This window comes from Silene latifolia, chromosome Y (genome assembly GCF_048544455.1).
Source record: "Silene latifolia isolate original U9 population chromosome Y, ASM4854445v1, whole genome shotgun sequence".
Taxonomy (NCBI): Eukaryota; Viridiplantae; Streptophyta; class Magnoliopsida; order Caryophyllales; family Caryophyllaceae; genus Silene; species Silene latifolia.
In genome coordinates, this window is record NC_133538.1 from 409809990 (window position 1) to 409834091 (window position 24102).

Below are 24102 nucleotides of genomic sequence, written 5' to 3' on the forward strand. Positions count from 1 at the left end.
CTATTAGACCAGTATCGTAACATGACTACACTTTAAATGTAACATGGTTGGACCATCACTTAAACACAGCTACATCGTTATCGTAACACAGATAGCTGTTTATCGTATCGTATAATGTAGCACAATAATATCATACCTAGAACAAATTCAACTACACTGTTATATAGTAGGGGAATTTTAATGTAGATTTTCATCTTTAAATAAAATCCCCAAGATTCAACTGAAAACTTCATTGGATCACTGGAGTTAACCACAATCGGCGTCCTCAAGGCAAATAGTTAAACTGTTATCCTCAAACAATTCCACCATTCAGCACGATTATTGTAACATCGTCAAATTGTTATTGTAACATTCTTATACCATTAGACTAACAAGTGAAACAAAAACAAAAGATTTAGTAGGTGGTTTTATGGCCATCCTAGCACAATCACACCTCAAATTAACCATAATTCCACCCTCGAAAGGCCACACAACTTCTATTTGAAGGAGTCACAGGAATCATATGAATCTCTAATAAGTGACAACAAGAAAAAACTTATAGCTAATCAAAACTGAATAAACATACAATTTGGCAGCATATGGCTTATTTAATTTGGAGAAATAACAAAAGAGATGATGAATCAATGCTTCATAGGAACTTAACAATGGCTAAGAGGACTTAACAATGGCTAAGCTCAAGCCTTATGGGATAAAGCAACCGGAATGACAAATAATGGCTACGATTGCGACAAATATGTATTTTTTTATTATACGAGACGAAATACAAAAAAATCGAAGTGAAATGATAGAAAAATTGAAATACCTCATACTGTACGCATATTTTTGTCGCTTTCCCCTTACTCAATTGCGCCATCACTCTGAATCGTGTTCCAGCTGAAAATTAAATAGGAGTAAGAAAAACTTGAGTAGAAACACAATAAGTTAATGTTAACATACACATAACTAATTAAGATAAACCTAGAATAGTAGAATATTGGCAATTGAAACTGCAATTAACAATAGATGCATTCGATTATATTTTTAAGAAATCTGCAATTGAAAATTGATGTATAACAAATCAAGAACTAAACTAACAAGTGACATACTATAACCATACATTTTGATTGTTTAAGAGTTTGATCAAAATGTTTGTGACGATCGAACGTGGACAAAAGAAGAAGCTAGAATGCGTCGGAGGATTTGAAGGTCGAAGACAGAGAGAGGGAAAAAAATATGAGAGAGAAAAGAAATTTGCAAAAATGAAAGAGACTTGAGGGTTCAGGGGTGCGGCGATTTTCAAAGTTAGAATTAGAATATGTTTAAATCACTGTTCATCTCACCGTCAGATTTTAGTTTGATCCAAGGGTTGTTAGTGGTTCTCATAGTTCTCATTATATTGATGGTTCTCATAGGATCCCGAATCTATATATATATATATATATATATATATATATATATATATATATATATATATAGAGGGAAGATCCGGTGAGTCTACCTAAATATTTGAGTCCATGAGTCCATAAAACAATATCACGCACTATACAAAACAATATCACGAAATTTTTTTTTTCAATTTTTTTTTTTCAAATTTTTTTTTTTAAAAAAAAAAAATTTCGAATTTTTTTTTCCGAAAAATTTTTTTTTTTTTTTTTTTTTTTTTTTTTATTTTATTTATTTATTTAAGATGCGATATTGTTTAGTATAACGTGTGATAAAATAATATCACGATTTTTTTTTCAAATTTTTTTTTTCGAAAAAGTTTTTTTTTTTTTCTTTTTTTTTTTAAAAAAAAAAAATTTAATATATGCTGTGATATTGTTTAGTATAACGTGTGATATTGTATTACAAAACAATATCACGATTTTTTTTTCGAATTTTTTTTTCAAAAACCTTTTTATTTCAGTTGTGATATTGTTTAGTATAACATGTGAAACTTTAAGTTTGTGATATTGTGTAGTATAACGTGTGATATTGTATCGTGACTTTCACTGACTTCAAAATAGATAGGGTGAACTCACGCGATCCTAATTACATATATATATATATATATATATATATATATATATATATATATATATATATATATATATATATATGGCGCGGGACCGCAATCTGGAAAACAGTCCGGCGACACAGGTAGTCAAAGATCGAATTGGCGTAGCAATATAGGAGCTTAATATATGTGGTGTTCAGGGTTATGTAAACAGGGTGGCTCGGTAGTTCTGAGCTAACTATAATGTATGTAATCCTTTATACAAACACATGTAATCCTTTATGCAATTACGGTTTTGTGTGTCCTCAACAGGTTTTAGTAGGTACGATGCTTTGGGTACGCCACAGTTAGAAACGCTTCAATATCTAACCTGCCTTACTTTTTGTTGTCATAAGATTAACAGCTCAGATCATGTTCTTGAAATACTTGGGTAATTAGAGTCTATTAGAAGTGACTCCTAAGGGAGTTAGACAGGGGCGTCTCAACAGAATCGTAGGCCCGGTGCGGTAAAATAAAATGAGGCCCTAAAAAGTGAACAAACTGTTTATTTTTCATATGCTTAACACATGAAATACATAAGAAAACATAGATTATATCATTTATCCATTCAAAACTCTTCAACCATAAATCAATCACTTGAAAAGTAGCTTCCTGTGAGATTTTCTTGACAATTTGATTCCAAAAGGCGAAAACCTTCAATAAAATACAAAGAATTAACCAAAAGTTAGGTGGCAGATCTTGGTCAGACAGTCATCCGGACCGTCATCAATAATTTTTTCAAACGGTCTGAATCAGACATTCAGGCTCATGTAAAGAAATAAAAAAATTAAACAAAATAATCATGAATTACAAACTAAAATTAGTGAAGAATTTCTACCTTGTCTTTAGATTACTTTGTCTTTGTAAGCTTTTCAACTTGAAGTTGATGAACAACTGCTGCTTTCGGTAAAAAATAGTGATAGATAGATCTTTAATCCGGTGGCTAATTCAATTGAAGGAGAAATAGGGAGATTAGAATTGATTGTAAATGTGTCATAATTTTGTGAAGATTCAAGTTATATATAACCAGAATTCAGAGATTTTATGAACGTTTAATTGATTATAACGTTTGATTAATTATTTGGGAATTAGGAGAGTTGAAATCGGGAAGGAGATAATTGGAATCGGGAAGGAAATAATTGGGAATGAGATAATTGGAAAGAGATTAATTAATGGAGGAAAATTAGGAGTGTGACTCTGTGACTCCGTCTATCTTCAATGCTCTGTAGGACTGAATTACTAACTTGGGCCTAAAATTTGGAGGCCCGGTTCGACCGCCCTGGGCTGCCCTGGGCCTTAGACGCCACTGGAGTTAGATGTTAAAGCTCATATTCTTGGTAGAAATTCTACAAAACGGGATTGGAAAGCTTGAAAGAGCTCATCTCCCACTGGAGTTGGCTATTCATAGAAACTGTCTAGATACATATAACGTTATAGGTTACTTCAAAACATTATACAAAAGTTTGGGAAGTGCACATCTCTTGGCAGAGATAGCCATACGTACTTGACCATATATGATCTAAGCTAGAGGTTGTTTGGGCTTGTTATCCGTGAGTTCCTTCTTTGCTGATACTTATTCACGGATCAAAAGTCATCCAAAATTTGACGGATCAAAAGTCATCCATAATTTGACCGCCCATCATTTTGCTCTTAAATTTAGATAAAGGGATACATCCCTGAGTACCCAACGCAGCACTTGGGTTAGAGAAAGGGACGTGGCTGGTGCGACCTGAATATAGAAAGTAGTCTCTTGCAATTTCTATATAATGTGGCGAAGACAGTCCTCTCTTTCCTGTAGAAATGTTATATGATTATATGGTTAGTTTCGTAATTCGTTAAAATAGCTCTTTAGAAGTTGTCAAGAACGAAGTAAATACTTCAGGGGTACAAGCGTCCTGTATACTATTAACAGGTTATTGAGAAATGGCCATTTGCTCTGCCAAGTGAGGAGCATGGCCTTTGCGTACAACATGCCTGTTGCTTCATACCGTTTTTGTTTCTTAATTAGCCAAAAAAACACGTATTTATTAGCACTGGATTGGTAGCAGACCTGTGCAGGCTTTATCAAAACCCTAAATAAGCAATCTAAAAACATATCAGAACCCTTACTAAGCAATCAAAAGCGGTAGATGAGTAAAAGTGGAGACCAAAACCCGGGAAACAAACACATAGATCACCATTGTTTTTTGTTAAGAGCGGTAAAAGATGAGTAATAGACTAATCAGTCTAGGCAAAAGTAGACAATAAAATCAAGAGCAGTTATTTGTTTTTGTTTACTCTTAACGTACAACGGAATAAATAAACTCAGACAAACTTTAGTAGAAAGCTTGATCAACAGTAAAAAGCACAACTGAAGACAAAAATAAAATTCAAAAATTTGAGAAAGACGAATGAATTGATGAAGTTTTATTGGAACTGAAAGGGGGAATGGGTATGAGGAAATGGAAATTGCTAAAGTGAAAGGAGTGGGGGAGAAGGAAATAAGAATCAAGCTTATATTGAACAAATAGAAAACAACTATAAGCCCCTGAATCAAAGGGATTTGAGCATTATAGGACGAAGGTATACACCAAAACTCTTTAAGCAGGGAAAAAACACAGCTTCTTTACAAAAATATTTGCGTAGTAAATTAAACTAAAACTAAACAGGTACATTTTAAAAACAAGAAATCAAGAAAAACAAAAAAATGGTCAGAACGATTAAAGGAAAAGGGGAAAGCGGAGAATCAGTTACCGGTGGAGAATAAAGAAGCTGGGAAAAAGCGCCGGCAACAGAGGAGTAAACCAAATGACGGAGAGGCAGGTTCCGCAAAGTACAGCTTTTAATATCACCCCTAGGAATTCCGAATAGTTAATAGGCAAAGTTGTGAGCACTTTGAGCAAAATAACACGAACAACACAACAAAAGAGCTAACAGGGCAGCTTTCATAGGACGCTAAATCAAACGATAAACTTACTCCGTACAAATTGTGGAGTACTTTAACTTCGGAAATAATAAGTATCTAAAATGCTATGATTAGGAACAATAATTATCAACAATCTTTAATTGTCGAACAAAATCACAACTTCACACTTCACTGACCTGAGATAGTGAAGACCAAACTTCAATTTTGGGAAAACATCTGTAATGCCACGATCTGTAACCTGAACTTTTTGGGGCAACTTCCACCATACTCAGCAACAACTGCAACCACCAACGGAAAATCTCAGGTATAATCATTAAATGGAGAAGGCTATTCAACAAAAAGAAAATTTAAGATGAAAATAAATTAACACAAATAAAGCAGATTAGTATACATACCACAACAGTACAATATTCTGCTTTTGCTCACCATCACTCTCACCACCATTAACTATCGTAATACAAGACATCAGCCCCGAACCACATGGCGAACCTAATCACCATCAACCAAGCTTTTTTTAGTTCATAGGTATCAAGGAGTTGATCAAAGTGCAAAAATAAGCAACTCAAGTCTAATAATTTTCATTATTTGCACCAACCCCAGGTAATCAATCGACCAAGTCAATTTATCGCCAGTTTTGACAATGGCAAAGTGAGAGGTTATCAGCTTGAGACAAATCAAACCATTACTTTAAGGTCTGATTAACAGTAAAGAAACAAAAGCACTAAGCAGTTAACGATTTTATTAAATGGTGGTGGGTTGAATAAGCCGGGACATAGGAGTCAATGAGAGACCATGGCATACAGAATGAAATAAGAACAAAATATATATATGTATATTTCCGCCTCCCGTCTCCAAGCCAATAGTAAAGGCTGTACAAACCCCATGCTATAGAATCAAAGTCACCACGCCAAAGTCACCACGCCAACAATCTCATCCTACCAAACACTCGTAAACTAAACTTCCATCACCTAAAAGAATACCAGTTTCTAAACCCGTTTTAGATCAAACCCGTATTTTAAGTGTGCCACTTCGTTGAGCAAGTAATGGGCAACAACAAAAGCTAAAAAATATCTCTATTTCTATAACCATGGGTAAGTAGGTGCCCGAGTAGGGCATTGCAGCTAATAATTGTCAGGCAAGTGTACATACCTAGATGACGGCCATGACGCTTCTATCTAAGCGCCAACAACAATTCCTCCCCCAATTTCCCTAATTTACCACAACCCCCCATTTTCCCAGATCGTGAAAAAAAATGATCTGCAAGAGCAAAGTTACTTGGAAACTAAACTGGGCCATTAACAAATCTAATGCTATTCCTAATATTCTTAAAAGATCCTGAAGGAACTTTTCATATAGTGCATTTCCCACCCATAGTTCATTAATCTGCCACCAAAGACGACTCGTATCCACACAAACAAGCAGTTGAGAAAACGAGAACAAAGAACTTCAAATAGAAGGCCACAATTCTGGCGATGTAGGCATGTGACTGTGAAGGTGGGAATTTTACAACGATCAAAACACCTACTGACCAACAAGGCCACAACTGTTCGATCTTGTCTCAATTGGACAACAAATATGGGACCAACTAATTAAGAAATATAAGGAGCAACTAATTAGCAAGGGCCATAAATTTAAGGACCAACTACTTCAGACCAACTAATTTCAATTCATGAGCTCCATCACAACTCAATAACCCAGATCTCTCATATATTGTGCTAAATTTCACATGAAATATAAAAGGTAACTAATTCACAAGCCACATAAAGCTTCAATTTATTAGCTCCAAGTATTACTATAGCAAATCACAAGCCCTATAAATCTTCAATCTATTAGCCCTATAAACATCACTAATTAAAAGTAACATAAATTGATAGAGTTTGACATACCTTAGTGATCCTGTGTTGATGTTGAAATTGGTCCCATCAATTAATGCCGCCCGGACCAACTCTAGCCTCGCAGCTGTAAATTAAAGTACTCAATAATCAACAAGGCACCAAACATTTGGTGTAAGTGGATTATCATCATAATGACCTATATTTATAATAATAAGGTAATAACCATTATTTGGAGTAAGTGGATTATCGGGTGTATGGGTAGAGTTCATAGTTACATATGTTGGTCTCATCTTATATCAACACGAGATCACCTTTCTAAATACTAAATGCAGATAAAAAGCTAAGTGTGATGGCGGTTATACAAGTGTAACTACCTACCTTGTATTGAGGAGTGAAAAAACTTGAAGTTGTCCTCTATGAACAACCCGAGAATGTGTATAGATAGTAGATACTGGTTTGAACTGGTTTTGTAAAAGACAACATTAGACTTCCATCATGAAGCATCTTTTCTTTCGAAACACCGAGATATAAAAGTTCACCGACTATGTCGCCCCTATTGAAGGCTGGATCAACCATGGGAGACCATCAAATGTTTCCAGTTTCGACTGTTATAAGAAAAGGTTACATATAAAATCAGCTCTTATTAATTATGAAGTCGGAGGATCAAAACGGGGAAAAAAAATACACTTTACATAGTTCAACATTAATGAGTACTCCAAGTTTAGCCAATCTCTAATGTGCTTATAACAGGCCGTTGAAAGCAGAGTAAGGAGAAGACACATGCCAGTAATTGCCAAACTTTAAAATGCCCCAGTCCAGGAGTAATACACAGAATTGTAATTACATATAATACTCGGGCGAAAAAAAAAAACAAAGGTAAACATGCAAGGCATCTAAGCTTATAGCCAAAGTAACAATTTCCACTACATTTTTCAGGAATTGAAAGAAAATGAAAAACATATAAGCATCCATTGTTCAAAATATTACAACACATAAATCTTGAAGGGAAGGGGTCTAAAGCACCCAGGGAAGACTTAAGATCTTGGAGATCCATTCAAGATATCAGACAAATGTTAAGTCTTCTTTGAAACTTTATTAGGTTTCTCATATTTGGCAGGATCTAAAACGACCATGTTCTTTGCAAAAGAGGAAGTGTAAGGGAGTAGTGGAGGAGAAATAGAATGAAATAACTCAACAAACTAAAAGAAATACCTTAAATAAAACAACTAACACTCCAGAAGGTCAAATAGCTACATCAAGCACCCCTAGATCAAGGGCACCCAACACAGTCAGAACCCTCAAAAAAAGTAAAACAAAAGGAACAATTGCAAGAGAGGAAAATGTAATACCAAACCCATGCTCCGCAAATCCCTAGCGTGCATCAACGAACCCGGTGCAGAGGCAACGAACTTGTTGCCAGGCAAGCACGAACCTCAGGGACACTGCTGCAAGTTGACACGAGGACTCGGCGAAAGTGTTAAAAAAGCTCCACATACATAAGGTTCTTAAAGTGATATATTAGAGAATATAGGCTAAATCATCAATTACTCCCTTTTATAGTACACTTTTTCAAAATTACTCCCTTTTATAAAAAAATTTAAAAATTACACCCAAAAAATTGCTGAAATTTTTAAATTGCTCCCAAATCCCTATTTTTGTACATTTACGACGAAAATGCCCTTGATTCGCAAAATTGGGTCATTTTGTTTGCTTCATATCTGGAGTTTTACATAGACAAAAATTACGTTCTTTATACGGATAGAATCTTGAAGAAGTCTACTTTCCAATGGCGTTGGAATCAATAAGTTTTACCGTGGTGAATTTTGCCCAACAAGCCTTCAAAGACTGATACGATATTCTATAGGATATTATTATGATCCCATAATAATATCTTTCCTAATATATCATATATTCTCTAATATGATAGATGAACCATCTCAACCAAAACCTTAAGGTGATGGTTGAGGCCCAACTATTATAAATATTCTTATTTCGCTCCCTCAGTCAAATGCCCATTGGGCTTGAAGAGTGGTTGGTTGTGCACCGGCTTCCCCGTACCGTGTGCTGGGTTTCCACTTCGAGTTTTTGAGGAGTTTTGAGGTTGCCAGGATTTGAACCCGTGACCTTCGGTCACACTGGCTCTGATACCATGATAGATGAACCATCTCAACCGAAACCTTAAGGTGATGATTGAGGCCCAACTATTATAAATATTCCTATTATAAAGTCCAGGGGAAACAAACAGAAAGTTAAAATACCTGGTTGTTACCGTCAGTCATCCCGCGCAGCAGTATCATCGCTGTCACATCAATTACTTATCATCATCGTCATTACACTAATAAGAACCACAAATAACAATAAAACAATGAGAACTTCAAATATATCAATAATAAAAAAAATCACATTAACAAAAGTGGGGATTTATACTGTCTTTAGAAAGTGGCGGCCATTATTCCTGCACTACCACTTAAAACAAAGGAGGCATAAAGAGTCTGCTTCACAAAGTTCAATCACATTAAAGTCAGTTAATAAAAAACTAAAGCACATTAACAATAAATTCAATTATAAGAACATAACCAGAAACAGTAAGAATGATCCAAAACTTCTCTTCACAAATTCGATATCAGCAGAAAGATGGAGTGATAGAACAACAAGGCAATGACTAAGAGATAATAGAGAACACAGGTAATCAAAAACAAACTAAAAACCACAATATAAAATAGCCAAAACCTAAATTTCCAAATCGCAAACAAATGAGAAAACACCATATTAAAAAAAAAACACAATTAAAAAGGACAAAAGAAAAAACCTAAGTTGATAAAAAAAGGCAAATAAACTGAACAAACAAATAAAGAACAAAATTAATTAATAAATAAAATGAGAAAGAGGAAGAAGTTGAAAATCTAGATATAAATATGCGCTTTTCAATTTGAAATACAGCGAACTGACACATCTATGCATAGGAATCTAATAAAATAATCAATATCCTCGGACTAAAATGCAACATTACAAATTCAGACAAATATAGTATCAAGATGGCAACAAATATTCACATGAGTACTCACCAAAGAAAAGGTAATTGTTGTCGAGGGGTTTAATAATGCAGCACAACTTCCATGCTTGTACTTTACTACCACCACATATGGTATTTTCCTGGTTATGGAAAAAGTGATGCAATTCATGAGCAAGCTGGCTGTGTTACGGAGCATATCTTATCAAATCTTCAACGAAACTAAGCAGGGAATTTGTATTTTGGGGTCTGAAATACAAATCTAAGAAAACAACAAAATGAAATAACAAAGGGTGAGTCTAGTATAGACTATCTTACAAGTGAGCCCAACCCAAATACTTTGAACTCCTTATTTACTTATATGATTTATGAGTTATTCTCCCATGTAAAACCGTCTCATATAATTCTTGCGAAATTCACAACATTAGAGCCAACAAGCAATTCTATAAGAAATCATACCCAGATCCATCTCTTTGCAGTCTGTCCGCACCCCATGCCAGCAATTCACGGATACAATCAAGGCATCCTCCTCAGGCAGCCAAATGAAGAGGTGTACTCGCATGATGTCTGCAAATAAAGATGTCAATTGAGAAAACACAAATGCATGAATCTCATGAAATTTACAGTAGTCTGATAATGTGATCCGAAAAACACTAACCCATATCTTTCTGTTGAGGCACACACTAAAGCTCCACAATCAAGTAATTGATGTGACCATAATTAGCGCATATTTAGCCTCCGAATTAGCCTTTTTCCCATGCTTTTTAGTGCATATTTGGGTCATTTCTTATCTTTAGTTCTTTGTTTTGCATATTCTTTGAGATTTTGATCCCTTGGTAGAAAAGGAGTAAGAATCTTGCATTTTCATGGCAAAACAAGACTAAATTGATCGAATTCAATGACCAAGCATCAAGGAGAGACAAGATTAGAAGGCCTTTGTACATATGATAGTAGATGAGCAATGTTGAGAAAGGATCCTTGAGTCCCCAAGGAAATCCCCAAGGAATTTATGAAGAAAAGGGAAGAAAAGAAGAAGAAGCCTTGCTGAGGCACAATCCGTGCGGATTGTCCCCAATCCGGCCGTCCTCCGGTGCGCGAAATCCGTGCGGCTTTCCACCAAGACGCTCGGATCCCACCTCCACAATCCGCCCGGATTCTCTTGAATCCGCTCGGATTCCATCGCGAAATCCGCCCGTCCCGACCTTAATCCGCCCGGATTCCAAAGACAACGCGATTTCCTCTTCTCCAAGCTACGAAGAAAGAAGCCCTTCCTTCGGAAAATACCGGCTCCTCCCTGCTCAATCTAAAAAGTGTAATTACTAGTTTAGCCCTTAGTTAACCCTAATGCATCCTCCCTAATTTCCACTATAAATACCCCATTAGTCTAAATTAGAGAAGCATGTTCTTCTTATCAACAATTAGAGTAGTTAATGCCAATCAAATCTCTCTTTAGTTTTGTAATCAACAATTAATCAAGTCCTAATACAAGTTTTATTTCCTTAATCTCTCTTTTGTTCATCCTTTATTTTGGGTAATTGAAGATTATTTGGGTTATTATTGGGAGATTGACAACCTCTTAATCAAGCATTCAAGTACTTCTTTTATCTTTGCTTTATTATTGGAATCATTAGTAGGTATAATTCTCTTAATCCCTTTTAATTATTGTTAATTACTTTCATTTACTCATCATGTTTCATTCTGTTGGTATGATTGACAACCTTGCTAGCATGATCAACATGATAATGAGTGAGTAGTCTATTAGCTAGGGTTAATGGGTGATTAGGGGAAACCAACATGGGGAATGATTCATGCTTAAATTAATATGCTTTCATGTTTTATTTGCTTGCTTGTTTTGATCTCAACTCATGCACATGTTATATTTGATGAAATGCTAAGCCTATGAATCCTTGCATTTACTACCATCTTCTATCTTTTCAATGAGACTTGTAAGACATAACCCAACTCGAGTCTCATTAGACCATGCATGTTGTTGAGTAGGGAAGATTAAGTCGACTTGTAGGTGTTGTACAATCTAATCGATTCGGCTCCGGGACCCAAACTTTCCTAGGATTGTAAGATATAACCCAACTCAATCCATCACAACAATAATCGCTTGCTTATAATTTGAGAACATGTTTGTATGATCAATTTCCATGATTCCCCTATGATCCCATGACACCCTAGTGCTTTTTAATCAATTGTTTACACCCCTTTTAATTCATCTTGCTAGTTTATTTTCATTGCTATTTTAGTTAGTGACCTTCTACATCAACCCAATTTGTGACACCCCAAGACACCACTAGTTTCAATAGAAATCTCATTTCAATACCCGTCCCTTGGGATCCGACCTTTACTTGCCTCTTTACTAATTGTAGAGTTGTTTGTGAAGCTATAAATTGTGTTTTGATTCGGACGTGACCCAACGACCACACCTTTAATTGTGAACACGAAACGGACCGACCAAAAATGGCGCCGTTGCTTGGACGGTGTTTGTTTGATTTAGATTTCCTTTTTATTGTTATTAGTTGTGTCTTTCTTCGCCTTGGGAAGTAAAACTCCTCAAGGTTTGTTCTAATTGTTTTCGAGTTGTTTGATATTTTGCATGTCTAGAAGGTCACAAGGTGATTTGTTACCTTTTGACCGTGAAATCGAAAGAACCTTGACGAACAATAGGAGACTTGTTAGGAGGAATTTAAGAGGTATTAGTGAAGTTGTTCAACCAGCTATTGAGTTCGTCAACCCTTTCGCAATAGAAGGAGAGGAGAACCCATTACACAATACCCCACAAAATCAACCTACAATGCCTAAATTCTCGTCACACTCCGTACCCACCGAGGAGAACCTACCAAATGGTACTCCTACACCGCAACATCTAACCGGAAATTTTATTGCCAAATCCGCCTTCATCCAATTAGTTGAAAGGAGCCAATTTTGGGGGATGCCTAGTGAAGACCCTCATTCTCATATGGAAACCTTTTGCGACTATTGTGATGCAATCTCTCAAACGGGTGTGACTCAAGACCAAATTAGATGGGTCTTATTTCCTTTTTCTCTAATCGGCACCGCGAAGCAATGGTTGAAGGGCCTTGACAAGGCAACCCTCGGAATAGATTCTTGGAAGAAGTTGGCTCTAGCTTTCTACAAAAAATTCTACCCACCGGAGAAGACTAACATGCTAAGAGCTCAAATTACGGGTTTTAAACAAAGGGATGAAGAATCTTTGTATGAAGCTTGGGAGCGGTTCAAGGGAATTTGTCGCTCATGTCCTCACCATGGACTTAGCGAATGGTTTTTGGTACAACAATTTTGGAATGGTCTATATGAGGATTCAAGGAACATTCTCAACATGGGATCAAATGGAATGTTCACCGAAGTTGATGACAATCAAACATGGAACAAGATTGAGGAAATGGCGGTCCATAACTCACAATATAGTAGACCTCGTAAGGCCACTAGAGGAGGAAATCATGAAGTGGACTCCGTTACTCAATTGGGTGCTCAACTTAGTGCTCATATCGACACAATCAATTTGAAGTTTGAAAAAGCTATGGCTAGACTTGAAGAAGTCTCAAAATCACCAAAGCATCATGTTAATGCCATGACGGCATCCTCATCAATCCCAAGTGGGATATGTGAGAATTGTGGAACTTTGGGACATGACCAAGGTGAATGTAGGGGAACAAATGAACAAGTGAATGCTTTCCAAGCATACAAGAGTGGTACCCCTTATTCCAACTATTACAATGAAAACACCAAATTCCATCCAAATCTCTCATACAAAAGCCAAAATGTTCAAAACCCTCAAACAACATACACTCCACCACCCATGAGAAACCAAAATCAAAGACCCTTCTACAATCAAAACCAAGGTTACCAAAATCAAAATCCATACAATCACCAAAATGACCAAGGTTTTGATGTCCAAAAAGCGGTCCTCCAAATGCAAAAGAATCAACAAGAATTTTTCACTCAAATGCAAAAGGATAGCCAAGCAAAGGAAACCACCATCAACAACATCCTTGCTCACACCAAGATGTTGGAAACATAATTGACTCAACTAGCATCTTCAAGCTCACAAAGACAAAAGGGGCAATTACCACCTCAAAGTAATCCCCCTAGACATGAAACGGTTAGTGCCATTCACTTGAGAAGTGGTACAAGGTATGAAGCACCAAGGAAGCAAGTTGAGGATGAAGTTGTGGAAGCTAGTGAAAAGGAAGAAATTGTGCAAAGCTCCAAAGATGGAGAATTATCAAAAGAAGAAAGTTCAAAGAAAAATGAAGACAAGGTCAAGGAGAAGGAGCCCATTGTGATTAGACTTCCTTTTCCAAGTCGTCAAGCCAAGCCCAAATTTGATGATCAACTTGGAAAGTTCATGGAAATTGTGAAGATTTTGGAAGTCTCAATTCCTTTCACGGAATTAATCAATCACGTGCCGGCCTATGCGAAGTACATGAAAGATATCCTCACAAAGAAGAAGTCGACCCGGAAGCTTGAGACTATCGCCTTCACTAAGGTGAGTAGTGCAATACTTCAAGGGAGTTCACCTCCAAAGCTAAAGGATCCGGGAAGCTTCTCAATACCGTGTACCATTGGCGACACAACGATCAACAAAGCCTTATGTGATCTAGGGGCTAGTGTGAGTGTCATGCCGTACTCGGTGAGTAAAAGGTTGGGGATGGGAGAGCTTAAATGCACCAACATCACACTCCAAATGGCCGATAGATCGACAAAGACACCATTAGGGATATGGGAAGATGTCCCCGTACGAATTGGGAAGTTTTTCATCCCGGTGGACTTTGTCATTGTTGATATGGAGGAAGATTCCAACATTCCAATCATTCTAGGAAGACCTTTCCTACACACCGCGGGGGCGGTGATTGATGTGAAACATGGTGAGCTCACTCTAGAAGTGGGAGATGAAAGCATAACCTTTAATCTTGACAAGACTATGAGAGCTCCTCATTTGCATGAACCATGTTTTATGATTGATCATTATAGCCGAAAGGATGAAAGGAAGAAATCGGAACTCCAATGGAAGGAAAAAATTGAAGATGCTCCATTCAAAGAGCAAGTGAATTGTGACAAGGAGAGCTTGCAAAGCTCGTCAAAATCAACCAAAGAAGAAGAGGATGGCCTCATTGGCCAAGAGAAAACTTTGGGAGAGTTGTTTTCATCAAATCAAGAGATTTTCAATGATCAACTTAATGAAGTTTGTGGTCTTTGGGACGGCGAATTTGAAGGGATTTTTAATCCCTACATTGGTAATGCCATCGATCAAGACCGACAACAAGGGCCAAGGTCTATTGAAGACCTCTACCATAATAATGAACAAGCTTTCGATTACTTTTTCAAGGTGTTGAGCAACATCAACAACACCTTGGACATGCCCCCTTGACATCTCATCAAGAATGAGAGTTTGGTGGAGTCCTCCCTAAACCACCATTTGTAAATATTTCTAACTCCCTAACTCGCATTTCAATTCTTGTATTGCATTTTTCTCATCTTTGGATTTTTATTTGCTTTGATCAAGATATTTGTCATGTTTGAGAGAAGTGAGGGAGGGACTAACAATCTCAAATTGATGTGTAGTGCTTTCGCTTAGTGTGGGGATGGCAATTGCCTAGGCTATCCATGCCTTAGTAGTGCCCCCACAATGAAGAAAACAAGATTTGAAGAAGAATAGGAGGTTGATAAGGGACATGCACTGTACACGGATGGAACTGAATCCGGGTACAAGGGGAAGAATCCGAACGGATTGGGGAGAAGACGCTCGTCTTCATGCAATCCGAGCGTACTGGGATGAAGACGCACGTCCCTATAAGCTGAAATTTTGAAAGATTTTTGACTGTAAGAGAATCCGGGCGTCCTGAACTGAAATACGCCCGTCTCTGATAATCCGTCCGTCTTGGACAGAAGACGCCCGTCTTCTCTGCTGAGGAAAACAAGGAAAATTTCCTGGACTCAAATCCGTCCGTCTTCAGGCAAATCCGCCCGTCCCGTTTCAAGAAAATCCGAGCATCTTCTTCTGAATCCGCCCGTCTTTAGGCGAGTTTTATCAAACCCAGAAAGTGCAGAATCCACCCGTATTGGGCAGAATCCGCACGGATTGCCCCTGCAGTTTGAATTTTTCGGTCTTTATAAAATCCCTCCCACCTTCATTCATTCATTCATAACACTACTTCAAAACATCAAAACCCTCATCCTCTCCATCATAAAAACAAAATCCCTCAACAACATTCACCAAAATCAAATCAAATCATCCTTCTAACAACAAATCAATCACTCCTTTTTCAATAAAAATCAAAACCAAGAGCAAAATCTTCAACCTTTGAGTCGATTTTTGAATTCCTAAAGGCAAAGCCTTTCACCTTTAAATCGATTTGGGTGCACTACAAATTGAAGATTTTTCATTCTTTTCTTGGTTAGTTCATCAATGGCAAGGACTAAGGGAGCAACAAAGGCAACAAAGGCACCAAAGACACTTTCGCAAAGGCAAAAGGCTCTTCAAGCAAAGAAAGCATTGGCTATGGTGGTAGCAACACCAAACTTGGAAGTGCAACAACAACAACAACCTTCTATGGGAGCAACAACATCTTCTACTCCGGAAATCGATCAACTTTTGCAATATCCGGAGGTAACTTTTATTTCCAAAACCCATAGAGATACTTTTGCCAAGTTTGCTAGGAAATCAATTCAATCCACCAAATTTATTTGTGAGGACACCTTGGGAAAGTTGGGTGTCCTTGAGCAAACTAGAGCCTTTTTCAAAGCCATGAGGTTAGAGAAATTGTTTGAATCAAAAGAATTGACATACCCCTCCCTTACCTTGGAGTTTTTGAGTTCTTTGAAAGTCACCAAAGTTGAGAGTAGGGAGAATCTCGAGTTTCGTCTAGCTAATGCTAGTAGAAGCATTTTCTTTAGGGAATTGAGTGCAATTTTGGGTCTTAGTGATGAACCGAGTTATTTTAAGAACTATGGAAAGTATGACCCCGACCCTCTTTGGGAGGCAATTTCCGGGAGGAAATTTGAGGACTTTCATGCGAGTCGTGCTCTTTTAGTCCACCATCCGGGCATAAGAGTATGGCACAAGGTCATAGGCAACACCATTATTGCAAGAAAAGATACCAACCATTTCACCAAACTTGATTTTATTCTTCTTGAATCGGCTTTGAACATTGGAAGAGTGCACACCAAGCCTTTCAACTCTTTAAGGCTTTTGGTAGATAGATGGCTCAACATTGATTGTGGGAAGAAGGGCACTACCGTTATTGTCAATGGCGGCCTAGTCACTATCCTAGCTAAGTACTTTGATCCTAACTTCAATAAGGATAACAAGTATAAAGCAAAGGAGGGTGGTCATCTTGTTGATTTGCATACTATGATACACAAGTACAAGTGGGTTGCTCATAACCCTCTTGATACCAAGTATGGATGGCTCACTAGTGAAGCTAGATCGTTCACCTTGCCTTCAAAGATTTGTCGTCTAAGCGTCCACCGGACCAATTATCTACTTCCCCTTTCTAAAGAGGCCGAGCATATTATTCAACAACAAAAGGGTGAACTTGAAATGCCCTCCTCTTCCATTATCATACCACCCTACCCCTTTGAGTATCAAGAGTTCAAGCCGGAAGGAGTTGAAGCTAGAAATGATTATTTGACTCTCCTCATGCAAGCAATGCACAAGAAAGCCTTTGAGGACCGGAAAAATGCTTACTTGGCTCAATATCCACCCCTCCTACACTTAGCTAGGCAAGGACTACTTGACCCATCATGTCCTTTGCCTAGTTGGGCGGATAGAGAAGTCCTATTTCCGGGTACACCTAGGGTCGTTTCGGGTGACAATGAGGTTGTTGGTAATGAAGAAGTTGATGATAACATTGATGAGGAAGCAAGTGAAGAAGGAGAAAAGGATGATGAGCAAGATGAAGAGGCAAATGAAGAGGGAAGTGGCATTGAGACCACTTCTAATGAGGAAAGTGATAATGGTGATGATATGATGGAAGATTAGCAAGCTTTGGAGGCTCCTACCCTCTCATGGTTTGTCTATTTCTCTCTTTGTTTTAATTATAATTTTGATCATTGTTGGAGTAGTCCTAGCACCATAGAGGACTCACATCTCGGTACCATTGAGGTGTTCTCATTTTATTGTTCCCATTTTCAAAATCCAAAATGACAAATTAGTTTCATACATTGCATAGTGTGTGCATGAACTACACCCATCCTTGGACATTAGCAATAGTGTCTAACTCGGTTTGGGGAAGTTAATGCATACACAACGGGAGGTAATCTAAATTATCCTCTCCGTCATAACAAAAACCATGCATCATGTAGTGTAGCTTAGTATAGATTGCATTTAGTATAGAAATCATGCATCATCTTTGCATAATTTCCATCACTTTGGCCATTGAGGACAATGCCCATACTAGTGTGGGGATGAGAATTCTAACATTTAACTCTTATTCAAAAAATCCAAAAAAATTGAAAAATTTCGAAAATCATAAAAATTTGAAAATTGAAAAACCCAAAAACATGTTTATTTCCCTTTGTATTCTTGTGTATATATTGTTTTGTATATATTGTGTTTGTTCTATCCTTGTTCACATTGATTGACTACGCCACATCCGAGACATGAGGATAATGAAGACCGCATGGTATGATCTTTCCAATCTCCTTTTTCCTCTTTATGTTAATGACTATGTGGCTTTATTTTGATTGATGCGGTATAACAATGTGAATTTAGGACTTGCATTTAGTTTATATGTCATATTAGTTGATAGAATCACTTGCATTAGGATGTTTATATTAGTTGCATCATGGCATGTAGTTGCATGTTAGAAATGTTTTGAAAAATTCTTAATTAGGAACTTTGACAAGAGCAACTAAGCCATTACAAATACTTGTTCAACTTAAGACTTTGCCTACTAGAATGGTTGTAAAACACCCTAGATAGTGTCATACTAGTGTCTTTTGACCCATGACCCAAGGCCTAGTCAAGGGTTTGCATGTGAGTCACCTATCCAACCCCGTGATGCGATGTGGACTTGGTTAACTTGTCTAAGTGACCTTGATTGACCTTGTGGTAAGGTAACCCAAAAATATTTTCTATCAATAAGCTTGAAGTGCTCATTTCAAAGAATTTTGTCATGTGGAAGTAATTTAATGCCAAGGAAACCTCAAATGTTATGAATTGTTGAATGTTGAGAGATTTAAGTTGTTTTGATGGAGGCGTACCACTTTGATGTGCTTTGGTGCTGGATCCATTGAATTGGGCCCCCACACGGTTGTGAATTCGGCCGCCCAGAGACAGAGTGACTATCACCCCGAAAAGCTATTGTCTAGAGGTTAACCGGTTGCCTAATAAGCGATTGGCGAAAGCAAAGGATACTAGCCCGGAAGGGACAAACCCCATCTTAAATTTTTGAAATGTGAAAGTGAAATGAGGACAATTTTGAATACTAGTCATATCCTCCCATTGTGAATAAAGATTTGAGCATTTCATTCCCAAAAAGCCTTTTGTCAAGCCACTTGGTCGAGCTTGGGACGATCCATGACCTTTACCTTTGTAGAGAATTCGAGACTTGTCATGTCATATGCTACTAGCATCATAGGGATCATCATTCCACCACCATCCGATCGCTCTTGACGAAAGCATTTGGAAATTGAGGACGTAAGTAGTCTAGTTTAAGACCATTTGGAGGTGATTTAGTGCCATCCTCTTAGCCTTAGTAATTTGTTGAACTAGTATTTGTGAAGGATTACATGCTCTTAAATTTGTTCCTCTTTAGTGCCTCCGCCACTTGATGAGGAAGTGGCTATTCCTTTTGTAGATGCATCCATTATGTGATTTTGTGTGCTTAATGTTTGGATGTGTCGCCATTTTGGCAAGACCCACCTTGCCTTGCAAGAAGACATCCTACCTCATGGTTGTCTTGTTGTGAGTTGAAGGGGCGGAGTGAGACCCGCTAATTGTCTCATATCGGCTATGTTATTAGGTTAGTTTAAATAATGATCCTAGTCTTTGTCACCTCTTTACTCGGGACGAGCAAAGGTTCGGTTTGGGGATATTTGATGTGACCATAATTAGCGCATATTTAGCCCCCGAATTAGCCTTGTTCCCATGCTTTTTAGTGCATATTTGGGTCATTTATTATCTTTAGTTCTTTGTTTTGCATATTCTTTGAGATTTTGATCCCTTGGTAGGAAAGGAGTAAGAATTTTGCATTTTCATGGCAAAACAAGACTAAATTGATCGAATTCAATGACCAAGCATCAAGGAGAGACAAGATTAGAAGGCCTTTGTACATATGATAGTAGATGAGCAATGTTGAGAAAGGATCCTTGAGTCCCCAAGGAAATCCCCAAGGAATTTATGAAGAAAAGGGAAGAAAAGAAGAAGAAGCCTTGCCGAGGCACAATCCGTGCGGATTGTCCCCAATCCGGCCGTCCTCCAGCTGCAGAATCCGTGCGGCTTTCCACCAAGACGCTCGGATCCCACCTCCACAATCCGCCCGGATTCTCTTGAATCCGCTCGGATTCCATCGCCAGAATCCGCCCGTCCCGACCTTAATCCGCCCGGATTCCAAAGACAACGCGATTTCCTCTTCTCCAAGCTACGAAGAAAGAAGCCCTTCCTTCGGAAAATACCGGCTCCTCCCTGCTCAATCTAAAAAGTGTAATTACTAGTTTAGCCCTTAGTTAACCCTAATGCATCCTCCCTAATTTCCACTATAAATACCCCATTAGTCTAAATTAGAGGAGCATGTTCTTCTTATCAACAATTAGAGTAGTTAATACCAATCAAATCTCTCTTTAGTTTTGTAATCAACAATTAATCAAGTCCTAATACAAGTTTTATTTCCTTAATCTCTCTTTTGTTCATCCTTTATTTTGGGTAATTGAAGATTATTTGGGTTATTATTGGGAGATTGACAACCTCTTAATCAAGCATCCAAGTACTTCTTTTATCTTTGCTTTATTATGGGAATCATTAGTAGGTATAATTCTCTTAATCCCTTTTAATTATTGTTAATTACTTTCATTTACTCATCATGTTTCATTTTGTTGGTATGATTGACAACCTTGCTAGCATGATCAACATGATAATGAGTGAGTAGTCTATTAGCTAGGGTTAATGGGTGATTAGGGGAAACCAACATGGGGAATGATTCATGCTTAAATTAATATGCTTTCATGTTTTATTTGCTTGCTTGTTTTGATCTCAACTCATGCACATGTTATATTTGATGAAATGCTAAGCCTATGAATCCTTGCATTTACTACCATCTTCTATCTTTTCAATGAGACTTGTAAGACATAACCCAACTCGAGTCTCATTAGACCATGCATGTTGTTGAGTAGGGAAGATTAAGTCGACTTGTAGGTGTTGTACAATCTAATCGATTCGGCTCCGGGACCCAAACTTTCCTAGGATTGTAAGATATAACCCAACTCAATCCATCACAACAATAATTGCTTGCTTATAATTTGAGAACATGTTTGTATGATCAATTCCCATGATTCCCCTATGATCCCATGACACCCTAGTGCTTTTTAATCAATTGTTTACACCCCTTTTAATTCATCTTGCTAGTTTATTTTCATTGCTATTTTAGTTAGTGACCTTCTACATCAACCCAATTTGTGACACCCCCAAGACACCACTAGTTTCAATAGAAATCTCATTTCAATACCCGTCCCTTGGGATCCGACCTTTACTTGCCTCTTTACTAATTGTAGAGTTGTTTGTGAAGCTATAAATTGTGTTTTGATTCGGACGTGACCCAACGACCACACCTTTAATTGTGAACACGAAACGGACCGACCAGTAATACAGAAACACAATCTGGTAGGCCTTTCCAATCTCTGATATTCACAAATTGAGCAAATCCCCTGACATCCATCATAGATTAGTTTACCATTCATTTTGTCACCAGATGGGCGTGACTTAAGAGACGAGACGGTCTTATATTTGAGATAGTTGACACTACCCCAAGTACTAATACAGTCCTCCTCAAATTCTATAATTAATGGGTCGGTCTCACATGCAATTAAGATCGTCTGATACGAGTTTGTGAGACAAACAAACAGATGAATAAAACTACTAAAATATAGCCACATGAGATGTCCTAGCAATTGAAAGAATGGCTTTTACACATTCAAAATGCCCATTATAAGCTGCATAATGTAGGCATGTTCGTCTTATCACTGACCAAGTTAGTAAAGGGTCAATCTTTGTCAAAACAATCAGCCAAATTCTAAACAAACACGATTACGAAATCGACCTATTGGATCCTTAAATGGACTCATTGTATTTTATCAACTACAACTCTCTTATAATGCCTCATCAAAACCCTAATTAGGCAGTCTAAAAACATATCAAAACCCTAATTAAGCAATCGAATTCGGCACATGATTAAAAGAGGAAATCAAAACCTGGAAACGAAGTTCACAGCTGAAAATATGAGGTAAGCACATAGACCAAATTGACAACCACAAAAAGGACATGCTAAAGGCAAACCCCATCACCATCACAAATTATAAAATAGTGTGAATTAACACCACATTCATGAAAGTTTATCAGTAATAAGAGGTAGAAATAGTGTTACCTTTGAGTATCGCCATAAGACAGGCGTTAGCCAGCAACTCCGACTGTTCCGAACGAAAACCCTAACAATTAAACAGTGCACAATCGAAAACCAAAATCAAATTAGAGAACGAATATTCAGAATCGCTTATAAGATAAGATCAGAAGGAAAAAAAGAACACATTAAAAAAGCAAAATAAAGTAAATAAACAAACCTAACAATAACGGATCCAAACCATGAAAAATTCCCCCAAAAATGGAACTAGACTTAATCGAAGATGAAGCTGCCATTGAAAGTGAAGGGGTGAAGTAGGCTAGAGAGTGAGCAGGAAGATGGGAAAAGGAGAGATGTAGAATGAGAGGAGGGGAACTAAAGGGGTGAAGTTAGGTTAGAGAGTGAGCAGAGAGATAGGAAAAGGAGAGATGTACTGGCGTAGAATGAAAGGAGGGGAATTAAATGGGTAAAGTTAGAATGAAGGAATAGGATTGTGAGGGGGAAATTAAGGGCTGATATTTAGAGAACACTATTCGTAGCTACAGTACAAGGCATTCCAAACTTTTATAAGTGTAAGGATATATATATATATATATATATATATATATATATATATTTGGGATCTTATGAGAACCCCTAATATAATGAGAACCGTGAGAACCATTTATAATCGTTAGATCTAAAAACAAATGTAGAGCTGAGATTAAATCAGCTAATTAAGTCCCAAAAATTTCCACCCCCAATCCTTTCTTATTCCGTCATTTTGTAAAAATATCATTCTCACTCCTCTTTTTCTTCCTCTCTCTTCAATTATCACAATCTTTCTAGAGCTTGAGACGATATTAATGGCGACTTACTCTTCTTTCATACCACCACCCTCCTCCTCAACAACAACAACAACAAGAACAACAAAAGCAGAAGAAATCAGTGAAGATCAATGAAGTTAACCTAGCATTTCTGATACTCCAATTCACCCCCAATTGTTCATCTCAAAAGCGATCTTAAACGCCACGCCCCAATCGTCTTTCTGGTTCTACTCCTAATTAATGATTCTTGTATGTTTTCTATACTTGTTTTAATTCTGTTATTACTTTTGATTTGTTTTAGTGTGTATAGTAGTTGAAAGTTAATTGGGATAAAATCTTGCTTATAATTAGGGTTTCTGGGTTGACTGAATTAGTTCCTGATTGTTAATTTGGTAAAAGAATGAGTTAGTTTGAAGCATTTTAGGTTGAAATTGAAATTGAAATTAAGAGAAGTAAATGGCAATAGAAAACGATATTTGTGTTTTTGAGCTTTCGTGTTTTAAACAACAGTGTTAGGTGATATTAATATTCTTAGCTTTGCGGGAAATATCTTGGAAGACAATACGAAAATTGATTACTTTAATTAGTATACTCTTCTATTATCAAAGTTTTGAAGAATTTTTAATTAGGATACTCTTTTATTATCAAAGTTTTGAAGAATTTTGATAATTAAGGATAATGAAATGCTTATAGTGGATGACCAATATGCTACTTTGTATAATTGAAAAACAAACTGCTACTCTATATTGTGCTTATAAATGGATTCATGTTCAATTTCTTAGCTATGTGGTTTGAAATACTGAGTAGTGCTTGTTGCTTATGTAAAAGAATGGCAAGAGTTTTGATGCAATAGCCTTATCAGTGTATGAAGTAGCCTTGTAAATGCATGAAAAACGAATATATGTGCATTAAACAACCTTCTACATTTATGGAAAAACAATATATGTGATC

At 37.2% G+C, this 24102-nt stretch overlaps 1 long non-coding RNA gene and 1 other non-coding gene across 2 annotated transcripts; both read right to left on the reverse strand.

The window, feature by feature from the left end:
- Positions 1-2452: 2452 nt before the first annotated feature.
- LOC141633079 (uncharacterized) lies at positions 2453-8235 on the reverse strand. Its single transcript, XR_012537887.1, has 9 exons — positions 8104-8235; positions 7967-8019; positions 7133-7359; positions 6806-6878; positions 5315-5408; positions 5096-5197; positions 4748-4847; positions 2853-3806; positions 2453-2668 (listed from the first exon to the last, which is right to left on the reverse strand). It is a non-coding gene; the product is annotated as an uncharacterized LOC141633079 (long non-coding RNA).
- Positions 8236-12936: 4701 nt separating this feature from the next.
- LOC141635958 (small nucleolar RNA R71) lies at positions 12937-13043 on the reverse strand. Its single transcript, XR_012540606.1, has one exon. It is a non-coding gene; the product is annotated as a small nucleolar RNA R71 (small nucleolar RNA).
- Positions 13044-24102: the final 11059 nt, after the last annotated feature.